At 40.7% G+C, this 14,200-nt stretch overlaps 1 long non-coding RNA gene across 1 annotated transcript; it reads left to right on the forward strand.

The window, feature by feature from the left end:
• Window positions 1-12,423: 12,423 nt before the first annotated feature.
• Window positions 12,424-13,750, forward strand: LOC129652602 (uncharacterized). The gene is made up of 3 exons (XR_008714608.1): window positions 12,424-12,556; window positions 12,667-12,799; window positions 13,508-13,750. It is a non-coding gene; the product is annotated as an uncharacterized LOC129652602 (long non-coding RNA).
• Window positions 13,751-14,200: the final 450 nt, after the last annotated feature.

Consider the following 14,200-nt stretch of genomic DNA (forward strand, 5'->3'; position numbering starts at 1 on the left):
GCAGTCTAGATTTTTGCCTCTATCATTCTGCTAAAACAGGTCTCGTAAAATGCACTCAGGACCTCCTATTGCTAAATCCTATGGGTATTTACAGGCCTATCTTCTTTAACTTCTCGGCATTGTTTGATTCTTCTGTGCACTCCTTGAGATACTTTCTTCCTCAGGATCCCAGGACTTGATATTATCTTGATTTGGTTGTAGCTACAGCTGTTACCTTTGAACTCTTTTTGTCTCTTTTACTTAGCTGAATAATGTTTAAGCTCTCGGAAGTTCTATTAGAGACACTATTATATTGTCATTTTTCATGCTGTCTCTTGGAAGCATCATCTATGCCCATATGTCTATTCCTCCCTAACCATAGATGACTCCCATATCTTATCTCCAGCTCAGATTGGTTCCTTGTATTTCAAGTATGAATTTTCAATAGTCAACTTGGCAAACTGTCTCAAAATCTCTTCAAACACAATACATCCAAATCACAATCATGAGTCGCCTACCTTCTCCAAAAGCCTTATCCTTCTTTCAATGATACATGTCTCATCCATTCAATTGAGTAAGATGGAAATCTGGGATTATCCTTGATTCTTTCCTCTCCGGTCCATCACCTAGTTGAGTAAATTTTTGCCTTAAGAATTTCTTAAATATATCTAGTTTTGCTATCTCCACAGACACATTCCAGTCCAAGGCAACAGAATAATATATTCATTATGATATAGCCAGAGAGATCCAATGACATCTCGTCTGGATAAACACTTGACTAGCTTTCTTTTTCTCTTAAGATGTAGATCAAAATCCTTGAGCAGTTTACATGATTCTGTCCCAGCCCCTACTCATACCATCCCTCCTCTGGCCTTGTTCTCTCTGTTTTGGCCACACTAACCATCTTTAGTTAATTAGTGTGTCACACTCCTTTGCACCCTGTGTATCTGCATGAGATACTCCAACTTCTTTGTTTTACTCAGATAACTCCCAACTTGTCTTTAGCTCCCACTACACTCATCTCCCCTAGAAAGCCTGCCTGATAGTTCTGTCCAGATCACATCTCCCAATCATATGTTCTCCTGGTAACATAGACCTTTCCTTCATTAAATGTGTCACCTTCATAATGGTATATTTTTTATATTGAAATTGAAAGTCACTCACTTGTTTCCAACTCTTTGCAACCCCATGGACTATACAGTCCGTGAAATTCTCTAGGCCAGATTACAGGAGTAGGTAGCCTTTCCCTTCTCCAGGAGATCTTCCCAACCCAGGGACTGAAAATGGGTCTTCCACATTGCAGGTGATTCTTTACCAGCTTAGCCACAAGGGAAGCCAAAGAATATTGGAGTGGGTAGCCTATCCCTCCTCCAGCAGATCTTCCAGCCCAGGAATCGAACCAGGTCTCCTACATTGCCAGGTGGATTCTTTACCAACCGAGCTATCGGGGAAGGCCCTGATATAAATGATTTTTTATATTATCATTTCATTAATCTTTATCTTCCCTACAGGACTATGTACTTGCAAGGACAGGGAACATACAAATTTATTCTGTCCCCAGAACCTACCATAAGGTCTAAGTTCAGTCACTCAGTCGTGTCCAATTCTTTGTGACCCCATGGACCACAGCATCCCAGGCCTCCCTGTCCATCACCAACTCCTGAAACTTGCTCAAACTCATGTCCATTGAGTCAGTTATGCCATCCAACCATCTCATCCTCTGCCATCCCCTTCTCCTCCTCCTTCAATCTTTCCCAGCATCAGGATCTCTTCCAGTGAGTCAGTTCTTCGCATCAGGTAGCCAAAATATTGGAGCTTCAGCTTCAGAATCAGTCCTTCCAATCAATATTCAGGACTGATTTCCTTTAGGATCGACTGGTTTGATCTCCTTGCAAGCCAAAGGGTTCTCAAGAGTCTTCCCCAACACCACAGTTCAAAAGCATCAATTCAAAAGCACCATAAGGTAAGGTTATCATTAACTATTTGTTAAGTACATAAATAAATGAAAGAAATATCACTAGTTTCTGAAATACAAAATCAGTACAGAGAACAGACTTACTGCATTTGAGGGAAACGTTTAACCACATATGAAGAGGAGGCATTTTGTGAATTTTCCTTTTGCTGCCCTTACTGGTCAAAATGTGTTCCTCATGAACTTGGAAAGCCTTAGAGATGATCCAGAGGTCAACTAGGAGGTAAATTAGAAGTCAACTGGCAGGGAACCAAACACTTCCTAAGTTCTGTGTTCCATTTGAACTAGATTAACTTTGACTTTCCCTGTGCTTTACACTAGACTTCCATGTGCTTTATAAGTGCCTAGTCTTCCTCTTCCCTCTCAAAATGTTTCAAAATTACTGAACTGGGTAAATTTCAGTGTGAAGATAAAAACTGAAGCCCACATTAAATTAATGAAATAACCCAAAGCTGCAAAGGTGATGAGTGCAGACTCTCTACATTAGATGGAAAAACGAGGCAAATCCCCTAGGAATAATATGGTAGCGGCTTCCCTGGTGGCACTAGAAGTAAAGAACCTGCCTGCCAATTCTGGAGACACAGAAGACACGGGTTCGATCCCTGGGTTGGGAAGCTCATCTAGAAGAAGAAATGGCAGCCCATTCCAGTAGTCTTGCCTGGAAAACTCAATGGAAAGAGGAGCCTGATGGGCTACAATCTGTGTGGTCACAAAGAGTCGGACATGACTCAAGCAACTTAGCTTAGCACTGACAACAAATAGAAATTGTTATTTTCCTTCTCCTTCTTTTTTCTCCCTGGTAGTTCCCTTTCCCTCTTGATGTTTTCATTCTTACATTATTGCCACATTATTAAGAAAAAGACTTTTAGAGACTGAATGTGAATATTTCAATTGATGACTTTGTAAAGGAGAGCCATTCTGGTAACTAAGTTTCCCAGGCAATTTTCATTCTGTCATTTGCCAGATGAAAATGCCAGATGCTTTTTAATGCCAGAACGCTCCCAAAATAACTGGCTGTCACTCATTTTTATTTCTAAAGTTAATATGAAAATATTCAAACGTTAGCTCGATCTGTATTGATATAATTCATCTATGCCAAGAAATTCCTAATAAGCAGGAAACAAATTGGAGGTAAACTATATTGCTATCCCTTCTTTTCAAACACCAGAGGGCACTAAATACTGAAAAAGAAGCCAGAAATTTTTACAAAGCATACATAAATAGATTTTCTCACTAGAGGGAGAAAGAAAAAGTTAAGTTAAAATAATATAGTATATGTACTCTTAAAAAATTCTCTCTCTATAGAACACATATGCTACTTTAAGAGAACAAGTATTTACGTTAACCTGCTGTTGCTGCTGCTAAGTCACTTCAGTCGTGTCCGACTCTGTGTGACCCCAGAGACGGCAGCCGCGAGGCTCCCCCATCCCTGGGATTCTCCAGGCAAGAACACTGGAGTGGGTTGCCATTTCCTTCTCCAATGCATGAACATGAAAAGTGAAAGTGAAGTCGCTGAGTCGTGTCCAACTTTTAGCGACCCCATGGACTGCAGCCTACCAGGCTCCTCCATCCATGGGGTTTTCCAGGCAAGAGTACTGGAGTAGGGTGCCATTGCCTTCTAGAGAATCATATTACTATCAGAAGAATTATAATAAAAGTCAACCAGAAAAGATGATCTCTTTCTCAGGAATCTTAAAATGAAGGGAACTTTATATCTACATCATATATTTCATTGCTATCCTCTCTCTGTCTCTCTCCTTCCCTTCTTCTTTCCCTCCCTCTAAACTTATGCCTCTATTTCTATTTACATCTCCATTTACAGGTCCAGCTTTATACCTTTAGTATAATATATTGATGTGTATCTCTAACTCTCTCACTTTGTCTGCTTTTTATATGTATGTATGTGTGTGTGTGTGTATATATATATATATATATAATATGTATATAATAGAAGCAAAACTGAAGTATTAATGCTAGTAAGTGCATAGTAAAACAGACACTGTCATACACCACTGGCAAGGGTATTACAATGGTCAAACAAAACAGACAAATACCAAAAAACAAATTCCGCAAAACAATATGAAGATGCATGTGTTTAGGTAGAGAGATTTTTTTAAGTTGAAAATTCACTTTAAGTATACTTTAAGAAAATGAGAGATATGTAAAATATGAATGTACAGACATTTGCTAGAGAAACACAATAGTAACAAAGTAGAAACAAACCTTATACCTTATAGTAAAGAAAATGGTATAATAAACTGCTGTTTCAGCCATAGACTGAATATTACGCTGTCATTAAAATTTATTCAGAAATTATTAAATGACATGTGACATTATTACATAATGTTAATTTTTTTAAATAAGAAATAAAACTATATAAAAATATGTTCTCAATATAATTTTAAATGTTCTTTTATTAATGGTTGTTAGATTTATGTAGTAGGTTTACAGATAGATGGTATTTCCTTTTTAAATTTTTCATCTTTTCTAAATTTTCTTGAATGGCACAAACCAATCTTCTTTTTTTTTCTTTAAAAAATTAATTTATTTTTTATTGAAGGATAATTGCTTTAAAGAATTTTGTTGTTTTCTGTCAAACCTCAACGTGAATCAGCCATAGCTATACATATATCCCCTCCCCCTTGAACCTCCCTCCCATCTCACTCCCCACCCCACCCCTCTAGGTTGATACAGAGACCCTGTTTGAGTTTCCTGTGGTCTCAGGCAATCTTCTTGATGAACTTCTCTGGTTCTTTTAGTCTGGCCTCAGGTGGTCTTCTCTGGTATGAAGAATGCTGACATCTTCCATTTGTTGGGTTTTAGTTATACAAAGAGCTTAAAGACAATGTTATGTGTTTCCTTCAAGAAGGAGTCAGGACCTTGCTCCAAGGCTGCACTATTGTTTCTTCGCTGCTTCTCCGTTGACTCTGCACCCCTTTCATTCCTGGATTAGCAACTGTTCAAATCTGCCCTTAGAGAAAAGAAATAGTTGTACATTTTATCTTAGAAAAAAAAATCAAAGTTTCTAAAAAGATACAAGAAAAGTAAAAACAGCTCTTATTAGGATACATTTAAGAAATGAAAGTATTCAGATTAGATATTTTGCTCTTTACCTGTCTTTCAATTCATCCATCCAGCCAATCGTCCATCAAGACATACACATCATTGGTATATCAGAGTACTTATTTTCTTAAGTACTTAACCAGCATTGAATAATATAATGTGTTTATGTTTTATGTGAAACCTGCTCCGTCGTGTCCGACTCTTTGCAACCTCATGGACTATAGCCTGCCAGGCTCCTTTATCAGTGGAATTCTCCAGGCAAGAATTCTGGAAGGGGTAGCCACTTCCTTCTTCAGGGGATCTTCCCAACCCAGGGATTGACCCCAGGTCTCCCACATTGCAGGTTCTTTACCGTCTGAACCACCAGGGAAGCCCTTAGTCTCCTTTAATCTAGAACAGTTTATTAGGCTTTCTTTGTCTCTGGCAACATTGATTTCTTGGAAGACCACAAGTTAATTACTTAAGTATAATGTCTCGCAACAATTTGTATTTTTTTTTTTCTTCTTATAATTCAATTCAAGGTACAATTTTGTCTGGGATACTAATGAAGTAATGTTTTCTCCTCAGTGAATCACATCAGATGTCCCATTTTTGGTGACTAGTAAGTAATTTCTGGGAAAATACTTTGAGATATGTACATATCCTATTTCCCTTTAAAATTTATGTTATGGCTCTATCATTCTTTGATGGATGGTTCATGTCTAAATCAATTATTGCTATCAATCACAAAATGGTGACTTTCTAATACCATCATCCCTTCTACTTTTAGTAGTTGGCGTTCTTGTACTATTAAAAGATTTCCTTTCTCTCTCATTTACTTATCAATGGGTTATAATTCATTACTATAATTTTCTTATTTTGAAATTTCAATTGTGCCAGCTTTGGCCACTGAAAGCCCCTTCAGGCTTGCCCTTTGTCCTTTGGACACAATCCCACCTTTTTTTTTTTTTTTTTTGAGCACTGTCTTACTTTAAGTCAGTTCAGTCGCTCAGTCGTGTCCAACTCTTTGTGACCCCATGAATCGCAGCACACCAGGCCTCCCTGTCCATCATCAACTCCCGGAGTTCACTCAGACTCACATCCATCGAGTCAGTGATGCCATCCAGCCATCTCATCCTCTGTCTCATCCCCTTCTCTGTCTCATCCTCACCGTCTCATCCCCTTCTCCTCCTGCCCCCAATCCCTCCCAGCATCAGAGTCTTATCCAATGAGTCAACTCTTCACATGAGGTGGCCAAAGTATTGGAGTTTCAGCTTTAGGGCACCATAAAATGGTCCAAGTTCATTTGTACTTTTCCTGTTTCAACCCTGGAAAATTCTAATCTGATACTATGAAGTTCTTTGTAGCCTTTCTGTATTCCATATTGGTATCTCCCTTCTTCAAGATCTACAACTCTGGTCATCAGTGTCTTTACTCATTAGCTTAACACTGCAATACACAAAAAAGTAGTTTCTAAATTGCTACCCTCTTGCTACTATGAAATGCAAACTTACCAAGTAGAGCTCAAAATTAGTTTATAGTTCTTTTTGTCTTTAGAATAAGGGTATGGTTCAAAAGTTACTAAAATATTATTTAAAGTTATTTGGTTAGTTCTTTTTGTCCCTCTAAGTTGTACTATTCGAAAAAATATGTTTACAAAGCTAATTATACTTGGTTGGTTTTAGAAAAGGCAGGGGAACCAGAGATCAAATTGCCAACATCCACTGGATCATAGAAAAAGCAGGAGAGTTCCAGAAAAACATCTATTTCTGCTTTATTGACTATGCCAAAGCCTTTGACTGTGTGGATCACAATAAACTGTGGAAAATTCTGAAAGAGATGGGAATACCAGACCACCTGATCTGCCTCTTGAGAAATTTGTATGCAGGTCAGGAAGCAACACTTAGAACTGGACATGGAACAGCAGACTGGTTCCAAATAGGAAAAGGAGTTTGTCAAGGCTGTATATTGTCACCCTGTTTATTTAACTTATATGCAGAGTACATCATGAGAAACGCTGGACTGGAAGAAACACAAGCTGGAATCAAGATTGCCCGGAGAAATCTCAATAACCTCAGATATGCAGATGACACCACCCTTATGGCAGAAAGTGAAGAGGAACTCAAAAGCCTCTTGAGGAAAGTGAAACTGGAGAGTGAAAAAGTTGGCTTAAAGCTCAACATTCAGAAAACGAAGATCAAGGCATCCGGTCCCACCACTTCATGGGAAATAGATGGGGAAACAGTGGAAACAGTGTCAGACTTTATTTTTCTGGGCTCCAGAATCACTGCAGATGGTGACTGCAGCCATGAAATTAAAAGACACTTATTCCTTGGAAGGAAAGTTATGACCAACCTAGATAGCATATTCAAAAGCAGAGACATTACTTTGCCAACAAAGGTCTGTCTAGTCAAGGCTATGGTTTTTCCTGTGGTCAGGTATGGATGTGAGAGTTGGACTGTGAAGAAGGCTGAGCGCCGAAGAATTGATGCTTTTGAACTGTGGTGTTGGAGAAGACTCTTGAGAGTCCCTTGGACTGCAAGGAGATCCAACCAGTCCATTCTGAAGGAGATCAGCCCTGGGATTTCTTTGGAAGGAATGACGCTAAAGCTGAAACTCCAGTACTTTGGCCACCTCATGAGAAGAGTTGACTCATTGGAAAAGACTCTGATGCTGGGAGGGATTGGGGGCAGGAGGAGAAGGGAACAACAGAGGATGAGATGGCTGGACGGCATCACTGACTCGATGGACGTGAGTCTGAGTGAACTCTGGGAGTTGGTGATGGACAGGGAGGCCTGGCGTGCTGCGATTCATGGGGTCACAAAGAATCGGACACGACTGAGTGACTGATCTGATCTGATATTTAGCTTATGTGAAATAGTTAATATGAAGGTTCTTCTGTAGTTACTAAATGCATTTCAGTATGATGTCAAATTAGAAATATTTTCATTTACTTCATTTTTTACAATATTACCCCAAGTATACATTAATTGTCAATGTGTCCATTATAGGTACTGCTGCTGCTGCTGCTAAGTCGCTTCAATTGTGTCCGACTCTGTGCGACCCCATAGACGGCAGCCCACCAGGCTCCCCCGTCCCTGGGATTCTCCAGGTAAGAACACTGGAGTGGGTTGCCATTTCCTCCTCCAATGCATGAAAGTGAAACTTGAAAGTGAAGTCTCTCAGTCGTATCTGACTCTTAGTGACCCCATGGACTGCAGCCCACCAGGCTCCTCTGTCCATGGGATTTTCCAGGCAAAAGTACTGGAGTGGGGTGCCATTGCCTTCTCCTAATGAGGAAAGAAAGTAAAAGTGAAGTTGCTCAGTCATGTCCGACTCTTTGTGACCCATGGACTTTAGCCTACCAGGGTTCTCTGTCCATGGGATTTTCCAGGCAATAGTATTGCAGTGGATTGCCATTTCCTTCTCCAGGGTATCTTCCTGACCCAGGGATCGAATCCAGGTCTCCTGCAATCGAACCCAGGTCTCCTGCATTGTAGGCAGACGCTTAACCGCTTAACCGTCTGAGCCACCACCAGGAAAGTCCTATGAGGGACCAGGAAGTAAGTGAGGGACCAGAAACGAATCTCCTATGCAGAAGAATTCCAAACAATCTATGCAGTTTTGTTCCCAAGAAGGTGGAGCATAACTCCTGACTCCTTGAGTGTGGGTTGCATTATGACTTTCTGTCAAACAGGATAGGAGAAAAAGAGATAACAAGAGTAACTTAACAGCAAAGAAGTCTACTAAACAGTATCTCATCTAGGTAATTAAGACTAACCTCAGTAATGATAAGTCATTTTGATAGTACTTATACTTTCATGCATTGGAGAAGGAAATGGCAACCCACTCCAGTGTTCTTGCCTGGAGAGTCCCAGGGACGGGGGAGCCTGGTGGGCTGCCATCTATGGGGTCGCACAGAGTCGGACAAGACTGAAGTGACTTAGCATAGCATTCTTGATACATGGGATTAAAATAGCACATCTGTGATCTTCCTCCTCAAAATACTTTACCTCAGTCTAACCATGAGAAAAACATCAGACAAGTCCCAACTGACTGATACTCTAGAAAATATCTGACCAATACTCCTCAAAACTGTTCTGGTCATCAAAAACAAGGAAATGATGAGAAACTGGAGCAAACAAGATTCTATAGAGACATGACCTACTAAATGTAATACGGTATTATGAGTGAGATCTTGGAATAGAAATAGAACATTAGGTAAAAAGTAGGGAAATTTGAAAAAAATGAAGTTTAGTTAATGATAATATATCAGTTTTGGTTTATTAATGTAACAAAAATACTCTGCTTGTTATGTTAATGCAGGATCCTGGTTGTGGGACATAGTGGAACTCTTCCTATCTTTGCAACTTTTCTGTAAACCTAAAGCTATTATAAAATTAAAATTTTATTTTAAAAATCAGTATAAGCTATTTGGAAAATACAAAATGTATGAAGAATACTAAAATCATCTTTTACACAATTCCTACATAAATACCTTTAATATTTTTAGCATATTTCTCTCATTCTCTCTCTTCCCTTTCCATCTTTCCTTTTTCCCAACCTCCCTATTTATCCTTGTTCTTTTATTCCAGGTGTTGCAGTGGTAAAGAACCTCCTGCCAGTGTAGGAGACACAGGAGACCTGAGTGGGATCCCTCGGTCAGGAAGATCCCCTGGAGCAGGGCATGGCAACCCACTCCAGTATTCTTACCTGGAGAATCCCATGGACAGAGGAGCCTGTGGGCTAAACTCCATAGGGTTGCACATAGTCGAACATGACTGAAGCAACATAGCACTCTATTTCTATCTCCATCTCTTTCAATATTTTTCATCCTTCCCATTCTCTCTCTCACAGTCACGGATTCTCTTTGGGTAAGTGTATGTGTGACTTGACCAGATTGCAAAATAAAATAGATGAGAAATTTTAACTGATTTTTAAAAGTTGCAACCAAATCAAAAATATAGAAGGATTAGAGAGTAGGCAGAAGAATTACTGAAGAGATTTCCTTGGACAAAGCTGTGTCTGTACTGTGAGTCCTCCCTTCATCGCACCCCACCCCAGACCCTGGAGAAACCTTTACTTGAGGCTCATAGGACCACTCACAATTAAGATCTGTTATGAGGGACTTCCCTAGTGGTACAGTGACTAAGATGCTGTGCTTGCAATGCAGGGGGAGTGGGTTTGATCCCTGGTCCAGGAGCAAGATCCCACATGCTGCAACTAAGGGTTCATATGCTGCAACTAAAGATCCTGCATGCTGCAGCTAAGACCCAGTGCAGCCAAATAGACAAATATTTTTTTAATGTGTTACTGTAAAAGACTCTAGGTCCATCTACATTTCTGCAAATGACCCAATTTCATTCCTTTTTATGACTGAGTAATGTTCCACTGTGTATATGGACCACATCTTCTTTATCCATTCATCCATCAATGGGCATTTAGGTTGCTTCCATATCCTGGCTATTTTAAATAGTGCTTCAGTGAACATCGGGGTACACGTGTCTTTTTTGGATTATGATTTTGTCAGGGTATATGCCCAGTAATAGGATTGCTCTGTGGTGACCTAGATGAATAGAATGAGACTGAGGGTGAGAGTATTGAAAAAGATAATGAAAGCTGAGTGCCAAAGAATTGATGCTTTTGAACTGTGGTGTTGGAGAAGACTCTTGAGCCTCCCTTGGACTGCAAGGAGATTAAACCAGTCAGTCCTAAAGGAAATCAGTCATGAATAGTCATTGGAAGGACTGATGCTGAAGCTGAAGCTCCAATTCTTTGGCCACCTGATGTGAAGAGCTGACTCATTTGAAAAGACCCTGATGCTGGGAAAGATTGATGACAGAAGATGAGATGGTTGGATGGCATCACCAACTGGATGGACATGAGTTTGAGCAAGCTCCGGGAGTTGGTGATGGACAAGGAAGACTGGCATGCTGCAGTCCATGGGGTTGCAAAGAGTCAGACACGACTGAGTGACTGAACTGAACTGGGGGTGAGAGAATGACCCAAGAGGGAGGGGATAAAGGTATACAAATATCTGATTTGCTTTGTTGTACAGCAGAAACTAACAACATTGTAAAACAACTATACCCCAACTTAAAAAATAATATATGGTTTCAAAGTAAAATTGTTACTATAATCAAGAAAACTTCATGACCACTAAATGATGTGTGCCAATATAGTATATGGTGCAAAGTAGAGAGAGTTACACTGAGATAGGCCTGAACTCTCAAACTTTGTTGAAGTGAGGGGATGAGAGAGTTTTTCCATTAACCAGTTGTAAACCATGCAAAAGCAACAGGAAGTATTGTGTTATCTTAGAATTCAATGACAACCCACTCCAGTACTCTTGCCTGGAGAATCCCAGGGACAGGGGAGCCTGGTGGGCTGCCATCTATGGGGTCACACAGAGTCGGACATGACTGAAGCAACTTAGCAGCAGCAGCAGCAGCAGGGCTTGTCAACAAAGCTGCCTAGAAGGGTAGAGGAGCCCTAGCTGTAAGTAGCTGGATATGGCCAGTACAATTTTTGGGTCTAAGGAAATGTGCTTTAAGCAGCCACTTGGAATAAGGAGACAGCCATCAGATGAAGGGAATTGCTGGACAGAGGTGCTCACCAATGGTTGAGGCCATGAAATTAAAAGACGCTTACTCCTTGGAAGGAAAGTTATGACCAACCTAGATAGCATATTCAAAAGCAGAGACATTACTTTGCCAACAAAGGTCCATCTAGTCAAGGCTATGGTTTTTCTAGTGGTCATGTATGGATGTGAGAGTTGGACTGTGAAGAAAGCTGAGCGCTAAAGAATTGACGCTTTTGAACTGTGGTGTTGAAGACTCTTGAGAGTCCCTTGGACTGCAAGGAGATCCAACCAGTCCATTCTGAAGGAGATCAGCCCTGGGATTTCTTTGGAAGGAATGATGTTAAAGCTGAAACTCCAGTACTTTGGCCACCTCATGCGAAGAGTTGACTCATTGGAAAAGACTCTGATGCTGGGAGGGATTGGGGGCAAGAGGAGAAGGGGACGACAGAGGATGAGATGGCTGGATGGCATCACTGACTCGATGGACGTGAGTCTGAGTGAACTCTGGGAGTTGGTGATGGACAGGGAGGCCTGGCATGTTGCGATTCATGGGGTCGCAAAGAGTTGGACACGACTGAGCGACTGAACTGAATTGAAGGAGCCAATAACATTTGCCAGCAACTGAGATCATAAAGCCATCCAGCCTAGCCAGGATGCCTCTGTGCCTATTATGGGCTGAATATTTGTGTTCCCCAAAGTTCCTATGCTGAAACACAAGCCCCCAGTGTGGCTATATTTTGAGGCAGGACCTTGGGGATATAATTAGTTTTAGACTAGGTCAGCAGGATGGAAACTTCATGATGGGATTAGTGCCCGTATAAGAAGAGGAGGAGAGATCTCTCTCTGTCCTCCCACATACTTTGAAGAAAGGCCATACGGGAACAAAGTGAGAAGGTGGTTGTCTACAAGCCACGAAGAAAGCCCTCACCAAGAACTGAACTGGCCAGTGCCCTGATCTGGGACTCCCTGTCTCCAGAATTGTGAGAAATAGATAGATGTTCAAGACACCCAGTCTGTGGTGTTTGTAACAGCAGCACAAGTTGACTAAAACAGGGCCTTTTCTCACTTCTACTAGCTTTCTTCTCCTCAGCTTTGCCCCCAGAAACCAGAAACGTCAGTTGGCAAGTGGATTAGGGGAAGGGCAGAGGGATGAAGAGGTCAATCATACAAGCTCTTTCCTAAAGGCAGGCAACTGCCATCTACAGACTTTAGCATGGAGGGAGGTAAGAAGTCTTATCTTTTAAAAAAATGTTTATTTATATTTTTGGCTGCACCGGGTCTTCGTTGCTGCCTGCAGGCTTTCTCTAGCTGCAATCCACTGGCTTCTCCTTGCGATGCTCTTGTTGCAGAGCACGGGCTGTAGAGCGCACAGGCTTCTGTGGTTGCAGTGTACAGGCTTAGCTGCCCTGCAGTACATGGAATCTTCCCCAGCCAGGGACTGAACCCATGTCCCCTGCTTTGGCATTCATCTTAACCCCTGGACAACCAGACAAGTCCAAGAAGTCTTGTCTTTCAATAACAATTGAATCACTTGATGGATATCTGAAAATGCAAAATTCTAACTACTGAACTGAAATAATATTTTCTAAACATGAATGTAATAAGGTTTTAAAAGCTGAAAAGTATTGACTCATTCCAAACACCATCCAGGGCTAGGCACTGTTTACTTCTACCAAACAAATATTTAAGAGACAGTGAAAGATTAACATGAATTAGTGCTTCAACTGTACGTGAAATCATGCTTGCTCATTATCCTGAATATACATCTGTCATGACCTGAATTGTGTTTGCTCCAGATTTTATATGTTGGAGCTCTAAGCCCCAGTACTTCAGGATGTGACTATTTGGAGATAAGGCCTTTAAAAAGTTAAAATGTTAAGATAAGGCTGAAAGGGTGGAACTTAATCCAATACCACTGGTATCCTTATAAGAAGAGGGAACCTGGATACACAGAGAGACACGAGTGCATGTGTGCACTGAGCCACAGCCATGTGAGAACACAGAGAAAAGATGGCCATCTGCAAGGCAGAGAGAAGGGCCTCGAGAGAAACTGAACCAAACCGAACCTACTAGCACCTTATCTTAGACTTCTAACCTCTAGAACTGTAAGAAAGTAAATTTCTATTAAGCTACCCGATGAAATAAATATATATGTGAATATATATATATATTTGAATATATATGTGTATATATTTGACATGTCACAGTTATTTCCCCAACACTTTCTAGTTCTCTGTTTCTAACCCTAAACACATTCCGTAAACTAATTCATTCTCCTTTTCCTCTGTTATTTTCTTTGGCTTTCTTCCTAAGCTGCAGTTGGAATCCATTCTCCTGCACTAGGCCTTCTTTTAGCCTCTATAGGGACAAAATGAGCAGATATAAATGGAGGCTGGCATTTTTCCTGAAGCCTCTTTTACAGGGCTCCTGCAATCACCAGATGCTAGGTTTTTTTTTTCCATCCTCAACCCAAATCCTGTGGTTGAACCAAGCCAAAGTCTGCCAGCTATACCTTATAAATTTCTCATTGACTAATACCTACCCCACCAAGACTAGGAGACATGAACTTCCCCTAGGCACTGGAAATAGGTTAGCAAGTCACATATAAGCTGAACTACCAGTTC

Source organism: Bubalus kerabau, chromosome 5, assembly GCF_029407905.1.
Source record: "Bubalus kerabau isolate K-KA32 ecotype Philippines breed swamp buffalo chromosome 5, PCC_UOA_SB_1v2, whole genome shotgun sequence".
Lineage (NCBI taxonomy): Eukaryota > Metazoa > Chordata > Mammalia > Artiodactyla > Bovidae > Bubalus > Bubalus kerabau.